The sequence below is a fragment of the Pan troglodytes genome, chromosome 12 (assembly GCF_028858775.2).
Source record: "Pan troglodytes isolate AG18354 chromosome 12, NHGRI_mPanTro3-v2.0_pri, whole genome shotgun sequence".
NCBI classification, from domain to species: Eukaryota; Metazoa; Chordata; class Mammalia; order Primates; family Hominidae; genus Pan; species Pan troglodytes.
In genome coordinates, this window is record NC_072410.2 from 81,301,845 (window position 1) to 81,327,405 (window position 25,561).

A 25,561-nucleotide genomic window follows, 5' to 3' on the forward strand; every position below is an offset into this window, starting at 1 on the left:
CCGGCCTAATATTTGTATCTTAAATAATTTTCTGTTTTTCCTGGATTTAATACTGTCTTTTTATACTTGATTTCATCTTCTTCTATTTGCTTATCAGTAATTCTTCCCAGTCTCTCCAACAGAATATTATTTTCTAAATGGCCATGTAAATAATCAGTTAGTTCAATTTTTTTTCTGAAAACATTCCTTCTGGAGCACCCCATCTTCCCACGTCAATCTGGTCTGCTTGCCTGCTAGCCTCTGCACATCGATCCTACATGTTTTTTTTTTTGTTTGTTTTTTGTTTTTTCCTCTGTCTCCTGAGCTGATGAAGCACATCCTTCAGTAGCTTTCTGAGAAAGGACACATAGAACTTTACTGATCTGAAAATACTTTAATCCTAATCTTAAACCAGTTGATGGTTGCCTGGATTTAATTCTCAATTGAACAGAATGTTTTTTTCTGAATTTGAAATCATTTTTACAGACTTCTATTGTTTAGGTTTTCTGTTGAGATGTCTTTACAGCTTTATAAATAATCTGCCTTAACTCCTTACCTCAGTCCTCCATCTTTCCAATCTTTTATGTGCAATTTTAAAAATTCTTTGTCATTTTCTGAAATGTTCTAATATCCTCTTTTCAACAGAACATATTCTTATTAAACGCAATGTCTTAACGTTATTCTCCCTTAGCATATTAACAGCATTTGTGTTGAAATTTTATTTTGGTTTTTGTGCTATTTTTGTTGGTTTAAATATCTTCAATGTTGGCCGGGCGCGGTGGCTCACGCCTGTAATCCCAGCACTTTGGGAGGCCGAGGCGGGCGGATCACGAGGTCAGGAGATCGAGACCATCCTGGCTAACACGGTGAAACCCCGTCTCTACTAAAAATACAAAAAATTAGCCGGGCGTGGTAGCGGGCGCCTGTAGTCCCAGCTACTCGGGAGGCTGAGGCAGGAGAATGGCGTGAACCCGGGAGGCGGAGCTTGCAGTGAGCCAAGATCGCGCCACTGCACTCCAGCCTGGGCGACAGAGCGAGACTCCGTCTCAAAAAAAAAAAAAAAAAAAAAAAAAAAATATCTTCAATGTTGAAAACTTCTTAAGTGTCCAATGCCCTTGGTGGTTTATTCATAATCAAGAGAGAAGAACTAATTTGCTAAATAGTGGGTTTCACTATAGATCAGGGTTTCTCAATCTTAGTTTCTCAAGATTGAGAAATTGTACTAATATTGACAGTCAATATTTTCAGCAATATTAACATCTTGGGCTGGATAATAGTTTGTTGTCTATCCTCTGCATTATTGGAAGTTTCACAGCATTCCTGGCCTCTATCCACTAGATGCCAGTAGCACCCCTCCCAGTTATGACAACCAAGAATGTCTCCAGATATTGCCAAATGTTTTCTATAGGACCGCATCGCTGCAACTGAGAATCATTGCTATGCAGTGATGATGTAGGGACCTTGTCATTTTGCCCACCTGGCCATTTTTTGGGATGATGTCCAAATGGTAGCTTTTGTAATTGTATTATTCAGGATTCTCCATAGAAATCAAACTACTAGGCTGTGTGTGTGCATGTGTGTCTGTATGTTTGAGGCAGAGAGAGAGAGGGATTGAGATTGAGATTTAAGAAATTGGTTCACATAATTGTGACATCTGGCAAGTTCAAAATCTGCAGGGTAAACCAGTAGGCTAGAGACCCAGGGAAGAGGTGATACTGCAGTTTGAATCTAAAGGCTGTCTGCTGGTAGAATTCTCTTTTCATTAAAAGAGGTCAGTATTTTTTTATTTAGGCCATTAGCTGATTAGATGATGCCCATTCATATTATGGAGAGCAGTCTGCTTTACTCGAGGTCTACTGAGTTAAGTGTTAATCTAATCTAAAGAAAACTTTTACGAAAATATCTGGAATAATATTTAATCAAATATCTGGTATTGTGGCCTAGCCAAAATGGTCACATAAAATTAACCAGCCTTTCAGTTTTTTCAAGGAAAATCCTCCAGTCTCCTCCTGGGGGCAGCATATGCTTGACCGTGAGAATTCTTGGAGTCAGTGGTGGGAGGTACAGTTTTCGGCAGTTTCCCTTTCTCCGTATGGCAGGTCTATGTCTTCCTTCCTCTTTATTGTGCCTGATGTGCCTATGTCTGGAACTCAGGTTCTCCATATCCTGAGAATGATCCTCCAATTTACTGCAAGGGTAGAGGATGGATAATCATTTGGATGTGGAGGAGACTTAGTATTCTAAATTCTCTTTATGTAAACATTCAATAAATCCCTCTCTTTTCAGTTCCACACCTTTCCTCAGTGTCTGCAGTGACCAGCACCTCCAGTATGAGCCTGTTGTAGCTCATACTCGGACATAGGTCTTGATAATGCCTCCATCTGCTTCCTTGTTTGAGACACCTTCTCTTCACCCCATTGGTGAGAAAGAGCTTCCTATCCTAAGATTGTGGAGATGGCTGAATACATGCCACCCAATACCAGACAGATGAGCTCTATAGCAGTTTACTTGTTGTATATGCATAGCCCAGGGTTGTTGACACTGAGTCACACTGGACCACACAGGGGTTGCACTTGGGAATAGAGTGAACAGGCAATGGATTGGGAGTTAGACTTTCTCATAACAAGAGAGTGCAGTGACCAATGGTTCAATTTTTTCTTATTTGAATAATTCTCTGAGGGCTGGTAGCAAACTGAAGCCCCACTACTCAGAGATAAGCAGGCATTGTGCCTGGTTCCCATGATAAAGAGAATAGTTTGACTACAGGACCTTACCTGAGGAAGGAGCGTGGAAACAGGGACTTGCAGTTAGGCCATTTGAGGTCCTCTTGATTTTACCAGATGCCAAGACAGCATATAATATTAATGTAAGGCCTTACATCACATCACATTCCCATCTTCTCTTAAAGTTTGCTGATTTTTTTATTGACTGTCACTTCTAGTGGCTTCCTTGTTCTTGTGGGTCATGCATATTTTACTTCTTAATTCTCATTTTAATGGGATTTCGGAGGGAAAATCCCTATGTCTAATCTAACATGTATAATAGTATATCCTATCTCTTTTTCATATTGATAAGAAAGAAATAAAACTGTCTTTATTTGCAGATGACATAATAGTCTACATAGAAAATACTACAGAATATATTCAAAAGCTACTAGAACTAATTAGTGAATTTAGCAAAGTTGCAAGATATGAGATTAATATACAAAATTCAATTGTATTTCTATCTAATAGCAAAAAATGATCAGAAATAAAATTAAAAGCTACAACTGCATGAAAATGATGAAATGCTTATTTCAAATGAGAAAAATTAAAGACTAAATAAGGGAGACATATGACTTGTCCATGGGTTGAAATAATTAATATTGTTAATGTGTTGATTTCCCTCAAATTCATCAGTAGATTGAATGTAATCCCAATAAAAATTCCAGCAAAACTTAGCAACCTCATTCTAAAATGCAAATGGAAATGCAAATACTTAGAATCACCCAAATAACTTTGAATAAAGAGCAAAATTGGAGGTCTTGCAGTACCTGACTCAGAGACTTATTATAAACTGCACCAATCAAGATGGCGTGATATTAGTGTCGAGACAGACAAATAGGTCAACAGCAAAGAACTGAGAATTCAGAAATAGACTCGGCCATACATGGTCTAATCTTTCTACAGAGATTCCAAGGTAATTCAATGGAAAAAGGATGACATTTTCAAGAAATTGTGAAATAATTGTGTACTCTCTGCAAAAAAATCCAAACCTAACCAAATAACACAACAAAAACAGTAACAAAATCCCTCCAAAAGCATTTCAATCTACATGTCATACTATATATAAAAATTAACTCAAAATGAACCATAAACCTAAATTACAAACATAAAATGGCAAACAGAAAAGCACAGGAAACATGTTCAGTTAGAAAAAGAATTCCTTAGATACAACACCAAATGCATAAACCAAAAAAGAAAAATTTGATAAACTGGGTTTCATCAGAGTTAACAACATCTGCTCCTTGAAATATACTTTTAACAGAACAAAAAGGCAAGCCACAGATTTGGAAAAAAATGTTTAAAAATTACATATCTGATAGAGAACTTACATTCGGAACAATACAGAACTTTCAAAATTCAATAATAAAAACCAAACAAACCAATATGAAAAATTGACTAAAGATTTGGATACTTGACCAAAAGAGATTATAGTTGATGAAAACAACTATAGAGGGCTGAAAGGACTTTGTATTGTGGTTTGAGTGCCAGCTTAGCTGCAGCAGAATAGAATACCAGGTAAATTTATAAGGCTTTTAACTCCAGTCCCTGGCGTTCAGATAGGATCTTCAGACCCACCTGGGACTTGGGTGAACTTGCTACCCTAAGGGGAAGGGCACAAAACCTGAATTGATTTGCTAACCGCTGATCATAGAGACCTAGGACCTTTTCCATGACATGATTATTATGCATTACATGCCTGTATCAAAACATTTCATATACCCCATAAATACATACACCTACTATGTACCCACAAAAATTAAAAATTAAAAAAAGATTTCATGTTTACACTCCATAGTTTAGACAGCTCAAGAAACTGGCCACATGAATATAGTAATAGATGTATATCTGTGTGTTCGTTGTTTCTTTTATTAAGAAAAGTATAACAGAGAACATAGAATTTTAAAGTGTAATCTCAGCAATATTAATTTTGCTGACAAAATATCAGATAATTTATCATTAGTTACTGAGTTAAAGTTGGAAATATTGTTTGGGGTCAGTATTTTATACATTTCTTGACTATATTATGTGAATTTTTCAATTATGAATATCCCTGTTATTTATCTTGTTTTATCTGTGAGAACAATATTCTTAGTTCAATTATCAGCTAACTTACATTTAATAAAACAAAATTACATTTGTGTTAAAACATTACACAACTTGACCTTTGTTTTGTTTTTTCCAATACTCTATATCACCTAAGGATGTGAGGAGAGGAAGATTTTCATAAAGTAGTAAAGCAATTACTGCCATCGAAGATGCAAACCAGGGGCCATGCAGTTCTCCTGGAGATAGGTCCTTGTTCCTGATCCACCACACTGTGATGTTTTACTACTGGAAAGAATCCAGAGTTGTTGTTCTATAGTACTGGGAAAGGGTCAGGGTAGGGAAAGGGTCAGGGTAGAAGCTGTTTCCCAGAATTATTTTATTAGCTCAAGCATGTGATAATGCTAATAAATCCAGGAAAGAACCACTCATCCAGTTTCTTTAACCAAAATCTGTAAATTATCATTACAATTTTTGCTTTACCCAAGAAGTATCTGAGATTCGGTCATGAGGGGACAGTTAAGCTGCCGTAAGCATCAACTTTAAGGCCACTCTGTGAGGCATCTGAAGAATGTTCTAGGAAATTTCAGGGCTGTGTGATGGAATAATCTTCCAGGAGTACCTCAGAAATATGTCTCCTGTGTCAAGTCTCCAAGTAATCTTTCCACAGTTAATTGATTCATAATGTTCCCTCCCCCTGCTAAAAAACTCAAAAAACAGCAACAACAAAAACTAGAGTTGTTAAAATTCATTTCTACTTAATTGCTGTCTTGGGCAAACCTATTTTTCTCTGGCTTAACAGCCTGTATTCGGGTGGAACTGTCTATATTTCGGTGCACAGTGTTTTAGTGATTGTTAATTTCCTGTTTTCTAAATATGCTGTATTAGACCCTTATGAAATAAAATTTCTTAAGAAAAAATAAAGGCCACCAAAATGTTCATGTAAATAGCCGTGTTAAGCAGGCTATGAAAGTGAACTTCAACCAGGGTAGAAAAAATGCTCACTTGTTTAATAGATAAGCAAAAAGACATGTTTTGATATTCAACATGCTTACCCTGAAAGCCAGTCTGAAATTACACCTCATTTTGAAGCAAGGGTAAGTCTAAAAATATCTTGTGAATATACGTCTAGCCAAGAACCTGGAATGACTTCAAGGGAAGCAACAGTATGTTCTAGAACTGGTAGGTTTAGAAGCATATGTTTGTCAGTGTTTCACATGATAAACACTGACATGATAAATGATATTTTCTATCCTCTTCTACCCAAAGATTATATACATATATTACATATATAATCATACATATTTATTTATACTTAAAATTTGTATGCTTATAGTCACATATATAGTTTTCTTTTTTTTTTTCTTTTTTTTATGTTCTTTTTTTTTTTTTATTATACTTTAAGTTTTAGGGTACATGTGCACATTGTGCAGGTTAGTTACATATGTATACATGTGCCATGCTGGTGCGCTGCACCCACTAACTCGTCATCTAGCATTAGGTATATCTCCCAATGCTATCCCTCCCCCCTCGCCCCTCCCCACCACAGTCCCCTGAGTATGATATTCCCCTTCCTGTGTCCATGTGATCTCATTGTTCAATTCCCACCTGTGAGTGAGAATATGCGGTGTTTGGTTTTTTGTTCTTGCGATAGTTTACTGAGAATGCTGGTTTCCAATTTCATCCATGTCCCTACAAAGGATATGAACTCATCATTTTTTATGGCTGCATAGTATTCCATGGTGTATATGTGCCACATTTTCTTAATCCAGTCTATCATTGTTGGACATTTGGGTTGGTTCCAAGTCTTTGCTATTGTGAATAATGCCGCAATAAACATACGTGTGCATGTGTCTTGATAGCAGCATGATTTATAGTCCTTTGGGTATATACCCAGTAATGGGATGGCTGGGTCAAATGGTATTTCTAGTTCTAGATCCCTGAGGAATCGCCACACTGACTTCCACAATGGTTGAACTAGTTTACAGTCCCACCAACAGTGTAAAAGTGTTCCTATTTCTCCACATCCTCTCCAGCACCAGTTGTTTCCTGACTTTTGAATGATTGCCATTCTAACTGGTGTGAGATGATATCTCATAGTGGTTTTGATTTGCATTTCTCTGATGGCCAGTGAAGATGAGCATTTTTTCATGTGTTTTTTGGCTGCATAAATGTCTTCTTTTGAGAAGTGCCTGTTCATGTCCTTCGCCCACTTTTTGATGGGGTTGTTTGTTTTTTTCTTGTAAATTTGTTTGAGTTCACTGTAGATTCTGGATATTAGCCCTTTGTCAGATGAGTAGGTTGCGAAAATTTTCTCCCATGTTCTAGGTTGCCTATTCCGCTTACCTACAACTATCTGATCTTTGACAAACCTGAGAAAAACAAGCAATGGGGAAAGGATTCCCTATTTAATAAATGGTGCTGGGAAAACTGGCTAGCCATATGTAGAAAGCTGAAACTGGATCCCTTCCTTACACCTTATACAAAAATCAATTCAAGATGGATTATAGTTTTCTTAAAACTAGAAAAAAGCAAGTGAAATTATCCTCTGAATACTTTTCTCATATTTTCATTTTTAGTATGAAAATACAAAATAAAATACATTGTTAAAAACAGACTAAAGAACTGCAAATAATAGTAATTAATAAGTTCTGATTTACTGCTGTTGCTATTGCAATGATAAGGTTCGGGTAGGCAAAAAAAAAAGATGGATTTATATATTTAAATTTGTGTTAATTCCACTGACACCCTTGATTGATCACCTATAGAGCATAAACCTACACAGTCAAGAAGCTGAGATTGCTCTGGAAATCTCAGTCTTGGAATTGCTCTGGAAATCTCAGACTATGGAAAACATAGTCTTTCATTATGTTGTAAAATTTTAGAGAAATAGGTATCTCCTTACTCCATATGAATAAAGTTTCCAAAATATCTTTTGTCCAAGATACTAGCTGTTGATATCATTCTAAATGTCTTTTTTCCCCAATAATTCAATAAGCATTTATGAAGTATCTAGAAAGTAGAAAGCTCACAGAAATATAAAACTGAATGAATGTTCCAGGCCTTCCTGGGACTTCCAGAAACTCACAGCCCAGGAGACAGTTTACTCAATCCATTAATTTTCTCTTTAAATTTCTCAGATACCTAAAAATATTAGCTACATGAGTATTAAATACCACAACATATTTTCCAAAACAAACAAACAAATCAGAACTCTGAGAAAAACAAAAACAATTAAAATTATAGCAGGTTCCTCCTCTTTGCCTGTAAAGAGGACAGCATATAAGTATTTTAATGGAAGCAGGCAGTAACCCTAAACATATTCATGGATAAAATATTCCGTGACAAAATGAATCAGCCCTTCACAGAAATTCATGCCTGCTTAACGGTTAACATTTCCTCAACAGGCCTGTTGTCTCTGATAGTAGCACCAAAAAGATTGAGAGAGTAAGAGGGAATGAGAAGTATTTGGAGGCTCATATTTGCTTCTGTTTGCTTTGTAACACCTCTAGGTTGTCTGAGACTGAGATCTAAAGGTCACCTCACTCTATAAACTGCCTTTGCTCTTTCCCTAAACTCTGCTAATTTTGCGGCAGATCCTCATTCCTACTATAGGGGTGGTATCTTGAACACACATGATGTGTAGGCTAAGAAAAAACAAAGAAGATGTACAAATGGCTAACAGGTATATGAAAAGGTGCTCAGGATCAGTAATCATCAGAGAAATGCAAATTAAAACCACCCCTGTTAGGATAGCTGTTATCAAAAAAGACAAGAGATAGCAAGAGTTGGCGAAGATGTGGAGAAAAGGGTACCCTTGCACACTGTTGGTAGGAATGTAAATCTGTGCAACCATTATGGAAAACAATATAGAGTTCCCAGACACAAAAAATAGAACTACCATATAATCCAGCAATGCTCCTTCTGGGTTTACATTGAAAAGACATGAAACCACTATATTGAAGAGATATTTATACTCCCATGTTCATTGCAGCATTATTCACAATAGTCAAAATATAGAAACTACCTGAAGGCCATATTTATTGCCTCAATCCATTTGAAACCAACAGTGCTGACATTATGGTCAGTAAATGGTGAAGTTTCTAGGTCTCCAAAAACATTTACCCTCCCTCCCTCCCTCCCTTCCTTCCTCCCTTCTTTCCTCCCTTCCTTTCCCTTTCCTTTTCTCCCTCCATCCTCTTTCCCCTTCCTCTCATCCACATAGAAGTAAGTTCCATTGTATTCTATTAGTTGGAGCAGTCAAAAAAGCTCACCCATTTAAGAAAGGAAGACAAAGACTTGACTTCTGGATGAGGAGATGGAAACATTCTTGAAGAGCATGTGGGATAGGAAACATTGCTGTGACTATACGTACTACAGAGGCAGGAACATTTTCTAACTCCAAGAGCTAATTATCAAAAAGGGTGTTAGGCAAGTGAAAAATCACCCACAATGCTGTGCTCTTCTATGGCAGGAGTACAACAGGGTTCCATGGACTCCTAGCACTGAAGACTTCCTGGAGGAAGTGCCTGCCAAACTGGGATCTAAAGGATGAGTACAAGTCAGGAGAAGTCCAGGTTTGAGTGTCGATGATACAAGAGTTAAGAAGAAATTACTTAGGCAGATAGTAAGGGTATGGGAGTCCTTGGTAAGACTTTTCTTTTTAACAAAAAGTAGCCCCAAATCATTTTCTAACAAAGAACAGCCTGTAAAGTGGAGCTGCAGACAGACAAGCAAGCTGGGAGCTTGCACAGGTAAATGTGGCAGGAACTAAGGACTGGATATTTTCAAGATGGCAGCTCCATCTTTCCTTCTCTGCTAGCCACGTTTACTATAAGGGATGGAGAAGATGGTCCAATCAACTGGAAAGTCCATTTGCATAATAAGATTAGGGTGGGGTGACCAGCCTTCCCTGAAGGCTATCTAAACGTCATACCTGATGGAACCAATCTATGAGCCCTATGTAAATCAGACGCCTCCGCCTCAAACTGGACTATAAAATTTGGAGCATTCACCAGGAGCTGGTCTTTTCCCATCGGAGACCCCTTTGTTTACGGAGAGAATTGTTTCTCTTTCTCTTCTCTTCTACCTATTAAACCTCCGCTTCTAAACTCCTCGTGTGTGTCTGTGTCCTAAATTTTCCTGGCACGTGACAACGAACCCCAGGGTACATACCCCAGAAAATGTGGCCACTTCAGTGACGGAAAAATGTTTTAATGGTTTCTTCACCATTGGGATATATTTCTACTCATAATCTTGAAGTTTATAATTCTGACCCTTGTAAAAGTGCTAATGCTTGTAGATGGTAGCAATTCTTCATAGAAATGTACTTTAGTTGAGCACCTCCCATGAGTCAAAGAGTGCTACCCACCTTGTTCATAGTCTTCATTTAAACTTCATGGAAATTCCACAAGGTGGTTATTATCCTCTTTTGTACAGTTGAAAAAACCGAGGCTTAGGTGCGAATTTACTGATACATGATCTAAACAAGTACTGCCTGATTTCCATCACTTTTTCTGCTACCTTATACTCACTACACTTCTAGAAACAATGTGTATTCCTTATAAGACTAACATAATGTAGTAATGACAATAAAAACAACAGCTAACACTTACGAAATGGTGACTGTATTTCAGGCACTATTATATGTACTTTGCATGTATTAACTAATTAACTGATTCTGTTTGTAATAATCAGACCCTTTACTGAAAGCACACTTTGACTTGGATGGCTAAAGAAGTTGAGAACAGTGGACAATTAGAGTAAAAGGAATAGGAGGAAGAATAGGGATTTGGTGGAGTAGTGGGATGGCAGGGCATAGGAAGAGAAGTGGGGATCCAAACACACCCTGTCAATATCACAACTTTGCCTTGAATTGTTCTAAATGCAATAGTGAACTAACAAACACTAGTGACCAAAAGCAACCATCCCAAGGTTACAGTATTAGCCATCCTAATAAATGCAGTTTTCCCAGGGGGAGAGTACAGGAGCAGAGTACAAGAGGAGAGTTTGTGAAAGTCCCCTGCAGCTCATCCAGAAGTTTGCTGAGGTTAATTTCCTTTCTGAGACCAGCACAATGTTCTCAGGTTTGAATTATTTGCTGTTAGGACCTTTAAACCTTACTGACCAGATACTAAGGAGCTTGAATAGTCTTCCAAAAAAAAGTCAAGATGGTTGGTCCTTTTCCCTGTCCAGGATCAGCTACATAATTTTGGGGGCCCAGTACAAAATGAAAATGTGGTGCCTCTTGTTCCAAATGTATTCATATCTTTAAGACGGTGACAGTAGAACTTTAAACCAAACGTGGTACACTGTGCAACTGCACCTGTCGCATGCTCATGAAGCTGTCCCTCTCCCTGTTCTTGGCAAGTTACATATTCCACAGATGTCACATGTGTCTCAATTGTACATGAGGAAATGTTGAGATCCAGATAAGAGCCTGCCTGTAAATTTGGGGTTAAATGCCAACGCCAGTACCTTCTGGGAGCTGTCTGCCGAGAACAGGCATCACATCAATCCTTGGGATTATTGGCTACAGTAAACCTCTTTCAATTAAGTGCATCGCTTCTCTTCCAGTGTTCTGGTGCCCCAAGTTGTTTGGGAAGGTTTGTCACTTTGAGGGATGTGGCTTAATAGCATATTTTTAATGACAGGTAGAAATACAGTAACCCAACAAGCTGGATAGAGAAGTGTATAAATTGCTGATGGCTTGAAACCTTCCACTTCCTTTAATTTTGCTGATCCTCAGGGTCCATTTTCAGGGGCAATGCAACTAGCTGCTATTAGCTATAAGTTACAGTTCTCTCTTCTTAATTTTGATGGCTGCTTGCCAGCTGACCCCTGCAGTAATAGAAAAATTCCTGTTAACTTCAGAGCTAATTTAAAATAAAAGTGTACTTGGATTTTTAATCAGACGAAAGATTGGGGAGTGAGGTGAATGGGACATAAAGACTGCGTATCAAATATCCCCTTCTAGGACACATACTGTGTTCAATTTATTTAAAATAGTTACCTTCCTGAATCTCGTTTCCCATTGACTTTGTTTAAATATGGCAGGGTACAAAATTATAAAATTACCAAGTGCCTAATTACAGTTCAGTTGTTGCAATTGCATAACGTCTCTAATGGTCTAATCAGTATTCCTCTTGCTTCTCAACTAGATTATGTACTTTTCAAGCATTGTGTTTTGTAAGAACTTGTTTTCTTTATATAATAGAGTGTTAGAATTGAATTACTTTAGAGGTCATTTATTTCCATTCCATTTAAGAAATAGGTGTAGTTTTTTTTTTTTTTTAAGAATGCCGTGATAAATGCTGGGTTACCAAGATGAGTAGATACGAATTCCTCACATGGCTCTAAGAGTTATCAATCCATTGAATTAGAAAGAACAAAACCCAGAGCAGAGATATATGAAGGGCCTGCTCTGATATAAACTGTTATGAAAACATAGAGGGGAGACTAACTGAAAATATCATTAATTCAGTTGTAATTATTGAGCTCCTACCATGTGCCTGGTACTTTATTAAGTGTACAGGATAAAGCAGGATATATATTGTCCCATCCCTATTTGGGGAAGACTACAGCAAACAAATAGCTTTTTTTTTTTTTTCTTTTTTTCTCCCCCAAACTTAAATAGACTCCGTCTTGGCCAGCAGGGGGCAGGAAAGAAGAGACAAAGGAGAGAGCGCCCTCCTTTGTCCCACCTCTCACTCAGTGTAGCTATTTCCCCAGTAATATTTATAGTAGTGGTGGGCATACAAGCTGAGTTAGTTCTCATGGACAGTTAAGTTCTCAGTTAGTTAAGTTTTATGAGTTGTGGCAGTTTCTTTCCATGGTATTTTTTATTTCTAATACCTCATGTTTTTCCCAATTTTAAGCATATGCATTAAATATATTCCAGTTCAATTTCTTTTTTTGTTTCAGAGGATGCTTGTTTATCCTCTTACATTCTTGATGATGTAATAAGTGACTCACTTACAGCTGACAGTGTCCTTGGACTTTGCAAGTGAGTGCATGCTGAATGGGGTGTTGGATGGAAAAGGGGTGGGGAGATTAGGGTGGCTTCTATGTCCTGCAATAAGTTATTCCTGTCCAAGGTGAACAGGCCCACTGGTCTCGCCAGAATCTTTCCTGCTGTCAAAGAGATACAAAATATGTAGGCTCAGCAGCATAGATCAAGTAGATGAACTTTTGGGGAAATCAGAGGTTTTACATTTGTAATGTCAGCAAAGGAGAATGGGAGCTATAAAGTTCCTGCTTGTCATTAGTGTCACATTTCCAGCAGACTTCAGTAATGTGACTGAGTCTATCTCCCAGGGAGACTAGGAGTCTTGCTAGCTATTAGATTGTACATTTTCATGCTAAATTCTTCATGCTAAATTCTTCATGCTGGCTGATCCAGCAATAATGTCTGTAGGATGGGCACAGAGAAGACCTACAGGGGAATCAGTATGACTGCTGTGGTAAAAGTGTGTATGTCTGATTTTCCAAGAGATTCAAAGTCATTTGAAGCATCTAAATTATTTATTAGCCACAAAACATGTGTTTTGTCTTGAAGATGAGTGAGTTGAGAACACCCAAATTTTTATTTTAATTACTGAAAAAATACTGGACCTAGAATCAGAAGATCTGTGTTCAAATCTCAGCTCTATCACAGTCATCTGTGTTCACTTAGGCAGACTACTTAACCTCTCTAGGCCTCAGTTCCTTGTTTTAAAATGGATCTAATGTGCCCAGGAAGTGCCATAATAGTAAAAGGGTATAGGATATATAATAGGAAAACATTTTATTATCTTGACAGTGCTGTACAGATTATTTTTTTCCTTCACTTGCACAGTCCCTTGAGATGTTATTGGAATCCACAGGTGCTGTAAGAGGGTATTTTAATTCTGTACATCAATGGGAAGTGAGTGGGCTAGGTGCTAGGAAATCGGAGATCTGGTTGTGTCTCCCTACCACTTTAGACAGTTATTCTATTATTTATTCATCCATTCATTTGCTCTCTCATTTTGTAAGCCATTTAATGTGCCTTACATAGATTACTTGGTCTTTTGATGTTTCAGTTTTCAACTCTATAAGAGGGCAATAATACTAGTAATTCAGCTCTTCCACAAATTTCTTAAGGGAATCAAATGGCATGGACCTAGCAAAAGGATGTCCTTAAACCCAAACAACAATAGCAACACCAGTTTAAGAGAAATGAAGTTGAGGCTGCAAGTGGGATTCAGAGAACACTGAAAGATTGGAAGATAAAGGGAGAAGACCAGTTTCCAAGAGAGAGTAAGACTCCCAAGAGTGGCCTACATAAGCCTCTAGGGCTCTGTGTGACAGAGCAAGGGTGGAGAATGCTTGAACACCCCCCGTAAGTGTGGTAGAATGCTAGAAATTGGAGAGAGGCATCAACCAAACTGTGTTTAACAGCCAGGCTTGAGACCCTGGGAAGCATTTTCTGTATTTACATTTGTAATGTCAGCAAAGGAAAATGGGAGCTATAAAGTTCCTGCTTGTCATTAGTGTCACATTTCCAGCGGACTTCAGTAATGTGACTGAGTCTATCTCCCAGAGAGACTAGGAGTCTTGCTAGCTATTAGATCTTAATAGGAAATCAGGTGAGGAAAAAGAAAGATATCATTTTCAGACTTGGACTACAAGGACAGGCCTGCCCAGTTTCAGTATTCAGCTAAGCACCTGCCATGTGGCACCATCAACAGAGACTCTGGGCAGCCTGAGTGACTGGGTGGGATGGTTTGTTGATACCACTGTACGATACTCCAAGATACAAAAGAATGGCTGACAGTTCTGAAATATCTGCTGAAAACTGCAGGAGAAAAACAGATGGGGTCTAAGATTCCATTATTCAGTTGGAGAGAGCCAAACACATACTGTCAATTTTTTGCACCCTGAATCTACCCACCCCCAATCTTTTTCTTAAAGTGTTGTAAAAAGTACAAAGCTGTAAACAAATATGAAAGAAAATAAAACTTTTTTTTTTTTTTCTGGCTAGCGCTCAGCTAAGGGTAAAAGACTTCTTGAAAGCCGACTTTTAAAGATTTCTCCCACATCCTGATTGCTATAACTATTTAAGGTCTTCTATGGCTCCATTTGAAATTTAGGATTTTTTTCTGTCTAAGAAGAATGTCATTGATATTTTGATAGTGATTGCATTGACTTTATACATTTCTTTAGGTAGTATGATCATTTTAACAATTTTAATTCTTACAATTCACGAGCATGTGATGTCATTAGATTTGTTTATATCCTCTTCAATTTCTTTCGTAAGTGTTTTGTAGCTTTCCTTGTATAGGTCTTTCATCTCCTTGATGTATATTTTATTCATTTATTTGTTGTAGCTATTGTAAATGGGATTGCTTTCTTGATTCCTTTTTCAGCTAGTTCACTGTCAGTGTATATACATGCTACTGATTTTTGTATGTTGATTTAGTATCCTTAACATTATGGAATTTCTTTATCTAAGAGTTTTGTGATAGAGTCTTCATGTTTTCTGTATATAAGCTTATGCCATCTGCAACAGAGACAATTTTTGACTTCCTGAGCAAAAAGAACAAAGCTGGAGGCATCACTACCAGACTTCAAAATACACTGCAAGGCCATAGTATACAAAACAGCATGGTTCTGGCATAAAAACAGACACATAGACCAAATAGAACAGAATAGAGAATGCAGAAATTAATCCATCTATCTACTGCCAACTTACTTTTGACAGAGACATCAAGAAGATTCATTGGGAGAAAGGACGCCACCTTAAATACATGGTGCTGGGAAAACTGGATATCCATAGCAGAAGAATAAAACTAGACCCTCGTCTTTCAACCTATACAAAAATCAACTCAAAATAAAGACCTAAATGTAAGACCTAAAACTATAAAACTACTAGAAGAAAACATAGAGGAAACACTTTAGGACATTGGGAAAAGATTTTATAAACAAGACCTCAAAATCACAGCAAAAAAGTCAAAATAAACAAATGAAATTATATCAAACTAAAAAGTTTCTGCACAACAAAGGAAACAACAGGATGGAAAGGTAACTGACAGAATTGGGGAAAATATCTTCTTGCTCTCTCTTGCAAACTATTTATCTGACAGGAGATTAATATCCAGAATATGCAAGGAACTCAAACATCTCAATAGCAAAAAAAAAAAAAATGATTAAAAAATGAGCAAATGACCTGAACAGCATTTCTGAAAAGAAAACATAAAAATGATCATGAAATATAAAAAAAATTCAACATAACTAATCATCAGGGAAATGAAGACCAAAACCACAATGAGATATTATCTCACCCCAGTTAGGATGGCTATTACCAAAAAGACAAAAACAAAAACAAAAACAAAACAAAGAAACAAACAAATAAAAAACAGATGTTAGTGAAAATGTAGAAGAAAAAAATCTTATACACTTTTGATCAGAATGTAAACTAGTACAGCCACTTGGGGTTTGTTTCCTCAAACCTCATGTTGAAATTTGATCTCAATGTTGGAGGTGGGGATCTAGTGGAAGGTGTTTGGATCATGGGGTGGATCCCTCATAAATAGGGATTTATGGGGGTTGGAGGTTAAATGAGTTAACATTCTATTATTATAGAGTTAACATTCTATTATTTCACATGAGAACAGGTTGTTAAAATGTTTGGCACTTCCCTTCTCTCTCTCTCTTGATTTCTGTCTCGTCATGTGATATCTGCACATGCCTGGCTCCCCTTCCCTTCTGCCATGATTGGAAGACTCCGGAGGTCTTCATCAGGTGCAGATGTTGGTGCCATGCTTCTTGTATGGCCTGCAGAACCATGAGCCAAATAAACCTCTTTTATTCATCAATTACCCAGCCTGAGTTATTCCTTTTTAGCAACACTAAAAGGATGAAGACAGCATGGAGGATCCTCCAAAAACCTACAAATAGAACAACCATATGATCCAACACTGAGTATTTATCCAAAAGAAAGGAAATCCGTACGTTGAAGAAACATCAGCACTGCCTTGTAATTATTGCATCATTATTCACAATAGCCAACATATGGAATTAACCTAGGAGTTTGGTATGGTTTGGCTCTGTGTCCCCACCCAAATCTCATCTCAAATTTTAATCCTCACATGTTAAGGGTGGGACCTGGTGGGAGGTGATTTGATCATGGGAGTGGTTTCCTCCATGCTGTTCTTGTGATAGTGAGGGAGTCCTCATGAGAGCTGATGGTTTTAAGTGTGGCATTTCCTTGCTCTTTCTTTCTCTCCTGCCACCTTGTGAAGAAGGTGCTTGCTTTCTTTCACCTTCCACTATAATTATAGGTTTCCAGAGGCCTCTCCAGCCATGTGAAACTGTGAGTCAATTAAACCTCTTTTATTTATAAATTACCCAGTCTCAAATGTATAAAGGAAATGTGGCATATATACACAATGGAGTACTATTTAGCCATAAAAAATGTAATCCTGTTATTCACAGCAACATGAATGAAACTGGAGGACATTACATTAAGTGAAATAAGCTAGAAAAAGAAAGTTAAAGACCATGTTTTTACTCATATGTGGAAGCTAAAAAAAAGCTTATCTCATAAAAGTAAAAAGTAGGTGAGGGGATAGTAGAGGGTGAAAAGGGTAGAGGAAAGGGGATAGTAGAAAGAGATTTATTAAAATATACAAAATTACCTACAGGAGGAATAAGTGCTAGTTTTCTATAACACTGTAAAATGACGGTAGTTAATATATCATATAATTTTGAATGACTATAAAGAGGTTGTGGAATGTTTCTAATGCAAATAAATGTTTGAGATCATAGATATGCTAACTATCCTGATCTAATCACTACACATTGTAGGTGTTGAAACATCATGATATACCCTTAAAAATATGTACAATTATTACATGTCAATTTAAAAAATAAAATAAAAGATTTCTCTAACTTTCTAACCTTTCTCAAGTATCTCTCTATCATTCTCTGTCTCCTCCATGGACCCCATTCCTCTCTCTCTCTTTTTTTCTTTCTTTCCCCACACTTTCTCCCTTCTTCTTCCTCTTTTCTTTCTCCCTCCCCCCTCCTCAAATTTTCACTTTTTAAATGATGTCTTTTAATAAACAGAACTTCTTCTACCTCTACATTTCTTTCCCTCCACCCACACACAAAGACTTTACCTTCTACCCTAGCCCCCCACATTCCATTGAGCCTGATGTAATTCTTGGCCTAGAAAGAGCTATTTTCACCTATTCTTGGAATAGAGTTTGAATTTGGAGGAAGAATCAGGTGGAGCAGGCCTTTACTGTTGAGGGTCAGGGACTAGAATAGTTTAACATGATCAACTCAGATTATCTGAAAAATGACGATGGTATCATTGTTCCTGTTCCTATTCATGGGATGGCTTAATAGGACTGTATGTTATTAATAGCTCTGATTGATGATTCCTCTTAAAAACCAGACTAATTTGGGACACCCTCTGATCCTCACTGCTTGGCTTTTTGATTCTTGGGATGTCAGCCAGTGACTATTTCTTTGAGGTCATTCAGTCTCCTTCCCCAACTCCTGTGTACTGTGCATTTTTGGGCTAATGTCTTAGGGTCATGTAAATCACAGTAGTTGGTATCCTTGGCAGATTGAAAGTTTATGAAAGTGTCAAAAATCTTAGCACCAATTTGTACTTTATTATGTTTTCTAAAGTTTCCATGCTAAAAGGAAACAGAGCTTGTTTTATCATGTATTCCTTCTTATTCCTTAGATAAAGTGAGGTAGAAGGGATTCATGTTTTATGTATGGTTCAGGCTGTAAGGAACCTTATATTTCCAAAGATAAGATTATTTTATTTTGTCTGTTCTAAATTCTAGTGCTGAAATATGATCCTTCCTGTAATTCTTGTCTTTGGTTTCTGTTAAGGAGCAAACACTCTTAACAGTGGTAGCACTAAGCAAAGGCTCTTCATTTATGTGTCTGTGTAAGAATAAAAGAATTAGATTTGACTGGCAGGTGAAATACATACATTTAAGTCTTAGCCATTTCTTTGCCCCTCCCCACATTTCTTTTGACTGAGAAACTTATTTTACAAATGAAATAAGAGCCCTTCTTGGGAAATGAATATTTGCATAATCCTTTCCGCTCTGTTAACATGATACTGAAGCATAATGTTACATTGCCAGGATCTCTCATGTCCTTCCTCTTTAATATTTTAAGTAATCACACAGGTGATATATAAATAATGCATAGAAAACAATGTTAATATACATACAATGATAAAATGCAAAGGGAAATCATATACAGCATTCAGTAATAAATCAGAGTTCATCTTAGTAACACATACATATTTTACTTTAAGTAAATCTTTCACTGAGAAAATTTAGCTTTTAGATTTTTATTATTAAAGGGGTTTCCTTATTTTTATTTTTTCCTCTATTTTAAGATTTAACTCCTTTCACATTTCCAAACCTAACTGATTCATCTGAATTGACAGTATTTTAGAACATTTACATTTCTCTCTTTTCTTTTTTAATGAAGCAGAAAAGATGCAGTTAGCATTACATATTTTGGTGTCATAATATAGAGCTTGAGGTACAGGAAAAGGAAAAAAATCAGAAACCTGGGAAAGAGAACAAATCTTCCTAATAGTTTAATTTTTAACATTTGGATTCTAAAAAATGTTTATACAGTAATTCAAATGTATATCTTTTTACTTTGAGAATTACAAGCCACCCCAACTAATTCCTTAATTGAGACCAAAAAACCAAAAAAACCTTTTGCTTTTGTTTTGATTTTTGTTTTGGAAATTTATAATTCAAATAAAAATTCCAGAAAATATTCACTCAAAAATTTATGTAAGTTTGCAAGAGACCCTGAATAGCCAAAGCAGTCTTAAAGAAAAGGAACACATTTGCAGGTCTCATATTTCCTTATTTCAAAACTTATAACCAAGCTACAATAATCAAAACAGTGTGATACTGGCATAAAGATAGACATCTAGACCAGTAGAATATAATAGATATCAGGAATAAGCCCTTGCATATACAGTCAACTTATTTTTGACAAGGGTGCCAAGATCATTCAAGGGGGAAAGTATAGTTTGTCCAACAAATGGTGTTGGGAAAACTGGATATCCACATGCAGAAGAATGAAATTAGAACCTTATCTCATACTATTTATGCAAATAAACTCAAAATCCATTTGAGAGTTAACTATGAGACATGAAACTTTAAAACTACTAGAAGAAAACATATGGGAAAATCTCCATGACATTGGTCTGGGCAATGATTTTTTGGAAGCACAGGCAGCAAAATTAAAACTAGGTAAATTTAACCACATCAAAATTAAAACTTTCTGTTCATCCAAGATCACAATTAACACTGTGAAAAGGCAACCTATGGGGTGGGAGACAATATTTGCAATTATATATCTGATAAAGGGTTAAAAACCAAAATATAATATATAAAGAACTTCAACAACTCAACAACAATAAAACAACCCAAATAAAAAATGGGACAAGAACTTAATATAGACATTTCTTCAGAGGATATATGAGTGGTCTGAATACGTATGAAAGATGCTCAACATCACTAATCTTTGTGGAAATGCAAATCAAGCCCATGATTAGATATGACTTTGTACTTAACAGGATGGTTATTATCAAACAAAACAAAACAAAAAAAATGAGAAAAATCTCAGAATATAACAAGTGTTGGTGAGGATGTGGAAACATTGGTATCTTTATGTACTACTGGTGGGAATGTAAAATAGTGCAGCTACTAGAGATAAAAAAAAGTGTGGTGTTTCCTTAAAAATGAAAAGTAGAATTACCATATGATTTAGCAATTCCACTTCCGGGTATACATCCAAAATACTTGAAAGCAGGGTCTCAAAGAGATATTTGTACAGCCATGTTAATAGCAGCATTATTCACAATAGTGAAGAGGTAGAAGCAGCACAAATATTCACTGACTAATGAATAAAGATGAAGAAAATGTGGTATGTACATTCAGTAGAATATTAATCAGTGGAGTAAAGATAAAGAAAATGTGGGATGTATATTCAGTGGAATAAAGATAAAGAAAATATGGTATGTACATTCAGTGGAATGTTATTCAGCCCTAAAAGGGAAGGAAATCCCGTCACCTACTACAACATGGATAAAACCCGAAGACATTATGCTAAGTGAAATAAGTCAGTCATGAAAAGACACATACTGTATGACTCCAGTTACATAAGTGTCTAAAGTAATCTAATTCACAGAAATAGAAAGTAGAATGCTAGTTTCCAGGGGCTGAAAAGAGGGGTTAATACAGGTTTGTTTAATGAATATAGAGTTTTAGTTTTTCAAGATGAAAAATTCCTAGAGATTGGTTACTTAGCAATGTAAATATAGTTAATGCCACTGAACTGTGTACTTAAAGATGGTTAAGACAGTAAATTTTATATGCATATTTTGCCACAATTAAAAGAAAAAGAGAAATCCTAAAATTATAGTATTATCAAGTTTTAAGTTAAAATTTAAAAGTTTTTTGTTTTTAAATTCAAGTACCATTTAGGCATGTTTCACTGGATTCATTCCACAAGCATTTTCCAACTATGGTATAACAAATTGGGCTGTTTCTTGCGATTTATTTCATGTGTTCTTCACAGCAATCCTGGGAGATAGCTATAATTAGCTACATTTCTCTTTGAAGAAAAATAAAAGTACAAAAAAATATATTTTCCCAAGGTCACAGGTCACTTGATAGCAGAGTTTTAGCAGCTTCGGGGATGGCCAGTAAATCTTATCTCACAAGCTAACTCTGATGAATCAGTTGGGGCCTCCTGAAGTGCTGCCTTGAGAAGAATTTGAGGCATATCTGCACTCATCTGTCATCATCCACATCTGCCAAATGAAAGGATGGGAGAGGTGGTTTCAACTCTTACGCTAGGCAGTTTTGTAACCCTTTATCGCTATCCAGGTCTAAAAGTATTTTTATTATACATATTAGCTGAATTTTGACAATGTATCAAGTGTCAAGAGGCAACATTAAAGTCAGCATAGATAGATCAGATTGCTATTTTTCAGGAAGTTGCAAAAAGTGAAATATTCAAATTTATAGAAAAGGTAGGTTATACATTTAATAAGTACCACAAAAGCAGATGTGTTCTTGTTGAAAGAGTTGATTCATTCTTTATTTTCCTTCTCAAGTGAAATTAAGTTTTAGAAATAAGTACAAGTAGCTTCAGTCTGTTATTGTACATATATAAGGAGATGGCTTTTTATTCATTTCGAGGCAAAATTGAATAAGTGCATGTTTCAAGCTAATAGTTCAGCACAGTTGTTGAATTCCGCAGTTCAGAAGTCCATCAAATAGCCTCTCTAATGTGTTTTCACATATTGGTTTAGCTCCTGATTCACATATCCAAGCTCTAGGCAATATAGTTTTTATCATCTGCATGACAAATTATGTATCTGTGAATTTAATTTGAATAGTTGTTGTTTAAGAAAAAGAAAATCAAATAATCAAATACACCTCTGGAAAATGCTGTCTTTCTCTAACAATACCATCTGAAAATTTTCCAGCTTTGGAAAACCTGCTTTCTAGGGTATTGCAGAATTCGCTGGAACATGTGCCTCAAATTATTGCTGAGACAGATATCTAATAGATTTGCATAAAGATTTGAACATGCAACTACAAATAAGATAAAGACTCACTTTAAAAAATGATGCAATTGGGTAAATCTTGTGCTGACCCTTTCCAGTAAAATATGAATGCAATACCATCAAAACACCTCAGATTTGATGACATCAGTAAATATACTACTGTTGAAAGAGGTTGGTAATGTGTCAGTAAGTGAGTAAAGAAGATTGCAGAATAGCAATCATGATATCTTAATTATTTTTAAAAACACACTACATATGTGTTTGTAAGTGAGTAGAAAAGTATTTAAGAATCACACCTCAATAAATATACCAAAGTTACTTCTGGGGAGGGGGTGAAGGCAAAAAAGAATAAAGCAAGGGGTGAACATTTTATTACATATGTTTTTATTGTTTGAATTTCTTAAATACATTTACCAATTTTCTGATTTTTGAAACTAAAAAAATATTTTGGAAATGCTATCTATATTCTGGCATTGTAAATGAACAATACACAGTATAAAGAAACAGCATGTTTCTGTTGACACTAATTCTTCAAATCTGTGAGTTATCTGGTCTAGACTAGTGTTTTTCAAACTCAATCAAAATTTATTAGTAGATTTTTAAGTCAATATAATGGACCATTTTTGTTTCCTTCATGTTTTTTGACAATGTTTCTATTGGTTTGTTTGCCTTTTTCTTATTGATCCATGGGAGTTAAGAATTCTGTATAGTAGTCTTTTGGTAATTCATCTGTTTTCTAAGGTTTCCCTTCGGGTCTGTGGCTTGACTTTCCACTTTTTTATGAAGCATTTTAATAAACAGAACTCCTTAATTTTAATGTAATTGCATACATACGTATATTTTTCTTGATGGTCTATGTCGTTGCTGTTGTTTTTATATTCAGTTTACATAATTCTTTCTTATGTCACTGTCAACCATATATTTTCTTATAATGACATGATTTTTAATTTTTCCTTTAATATTTGAGTCTCTAATCCAATTATAATTTAATTATTTATGGTATAAGATCTCATTTCATTGCTTTCATATGGAAAATCTATAGTCCCCACACCATTTATGTAGAGGTGACTGTACTGTGTTTATTATACACTAACATAAACGTTATGTTATATTAATGGGCCTGAAATGCCAATTATGTTGTAAACAAATTATATTATAACCTCTACATGTATGAGTCTACTTTTTGGGCCATTAATTTTGTTCAATTATTGAATTTATCCATATATGAATTCCCCAAAGACTTTTACTTATTCTTTATGCCTATAGTCTCTCCAGTTTGTTGTTTTTCTTCAGGAGAATTCCTTTTCTTTGTGGTGATATTTTTTCCTTCTTATAAATAAAAAAGGTCAGCTTGTCAATTCAGCAAAGCATACTATAGAAGTGTTATGGTATTTTATTCAAATCTATGAATTCATTTGGAAAAAAATAACATATTTGTGATATTCCTATCCATGAATATGGTATATTATTCTATTTAAGTTTTCATTATGTCTTTATGTCAGAAGACTCCTGTGCAGCTTTTCAAGTCTTTCATATTTTACCTCTTACTCCAGCCATTGTTGTGGTGACAAGTTATAAAGTTTTGATTGGCTTGATACAGGTGCATCAATACCTTCTTTGGGCTTTTAAAACATACTTCTCACTTCCTGCTCTTTTGAACATGCCAGCCCTTATGCATGTGCACCCAAAAGTATTGGGAAAGAAATGTCCAATGGAATCACCTTAGATCAATGACAGCCAAAGGTTAAAGGACAAATACTTCTGTCTTCCATTCCCCAGTAGGTAATCTTGAGACACAGTTCACAAGATTCTTCAGAAGTTTTTGAACAAATGGTTGAAATTCAAAGATAAAGAAAAATCTTGAAGTCAGCAAGAGAAAAAGGAATCATTATGTTTAGGGTAACAACAGCGTTATTAATAGGTTACTTTTCATGAAAAAATGGAATCCAGAGGGAGTCAAATGATGTGTTAAATATGCTGAAAGAAAGAAATAAAACTGTCAGGCAAGAATGTTATAGTCTATAAATTTCTCCTTCAAAAATGAAGATAAAGTAACTACATACACACACAGATACACACGAATGAGTGCATACAAAACTGGTGAAATTTAAATGTATCTGTGGGTTGTACTGTACATTTCCTGGTTTTGATACTGTATTGTGGTTATACAGGACATTTTGATTCCATTTATATGAAATTTCCTAAAAAGGCAATTCCATAGATGTATAAAACAGGTCAGGGGTTGCCTGGGGCTAGGAGTGCAATCACAAATTGGCGTCAGAACACATGCATGAAGTTATTTTAGAGATGATGGAAATGTCCTAAAACTGGATTGTGTTAATAGTTTTACAATTGTAAAATTACTAAGAGTTATTTATTTGTATACTTATAAAAGGTACATCTTATGATATCATAAGTCAATAAAGATTTTTTTAAAGAGAAAGGAGCATAGAGTTATATTTTAAAGTAAAATAATAATTCATCTTGTCAGTAGATTTTCTTTTTCTTCCCTGTTTTACTCTTTCTGTAACTCACATATACTCCTTAGGATTTTATTCCCAAAAGTATATGACATAAGCATTTTTGTTTAGAACCTGTTGTAGGAGATACGTAAGCTAAAACAGTCTTCTAGAAATTAGTTTTATTGAAAAACACCTTAAATTCAGTAAAAGTCACCCTTTTAAAGTATACAATTTGATGAGTCTTGACAAACTTGTAGTCATGTAATTTCTATCACAATCGAGAAAAATAGTATTTCTGTTACTTCAGGAAATTTCTTCATTCCCCTTTGCTGTTAACCCTTTTCCCAACCCCAGTCCCTGAAAACTACTGATTTGATCTCATTTCTTGCAGTTTTGGCTTTTCTAGTATGACATATAAATACTCTCATACAGTAGATAGGCTTTGGTGTCAGTTTAATATATTGTATGCATTGTAACATATGTTACATTGCATATATTGCATGCACTGTAACATGTATCAGTCATTTATTTTTTATTGTTAGTAGTATTCCATTATATGGATGTATTTGTTTATTCACTAGTTGAACATTTGAGTTGTTTTAATTTTTGAAATTTATAAATTTAGCTGCTGTGAACATTCAGGATTTTTTCATAGGGGAAGAAATAGGTTTTTGGTTTTTTTCTATTGGCAAATACCTAGAAGTGAAATG

At 35.7% G+C, this 25,561-nt stretch overlaps 1 long non-coding RNA gene across 2 annotated transcripts in view; it reads left to right on the forward strand.

The window, feature by feature from the left end:
• Window positions 1-25,561, forward strand: part of LOC107973442 (uncharacterized) — a 1,262,479-nt gene that overhangs the window by 515,886 nt on the left and 721,032 nt on the right. The gene's annotated exons all lie outside the window — the stretch shown is intronic.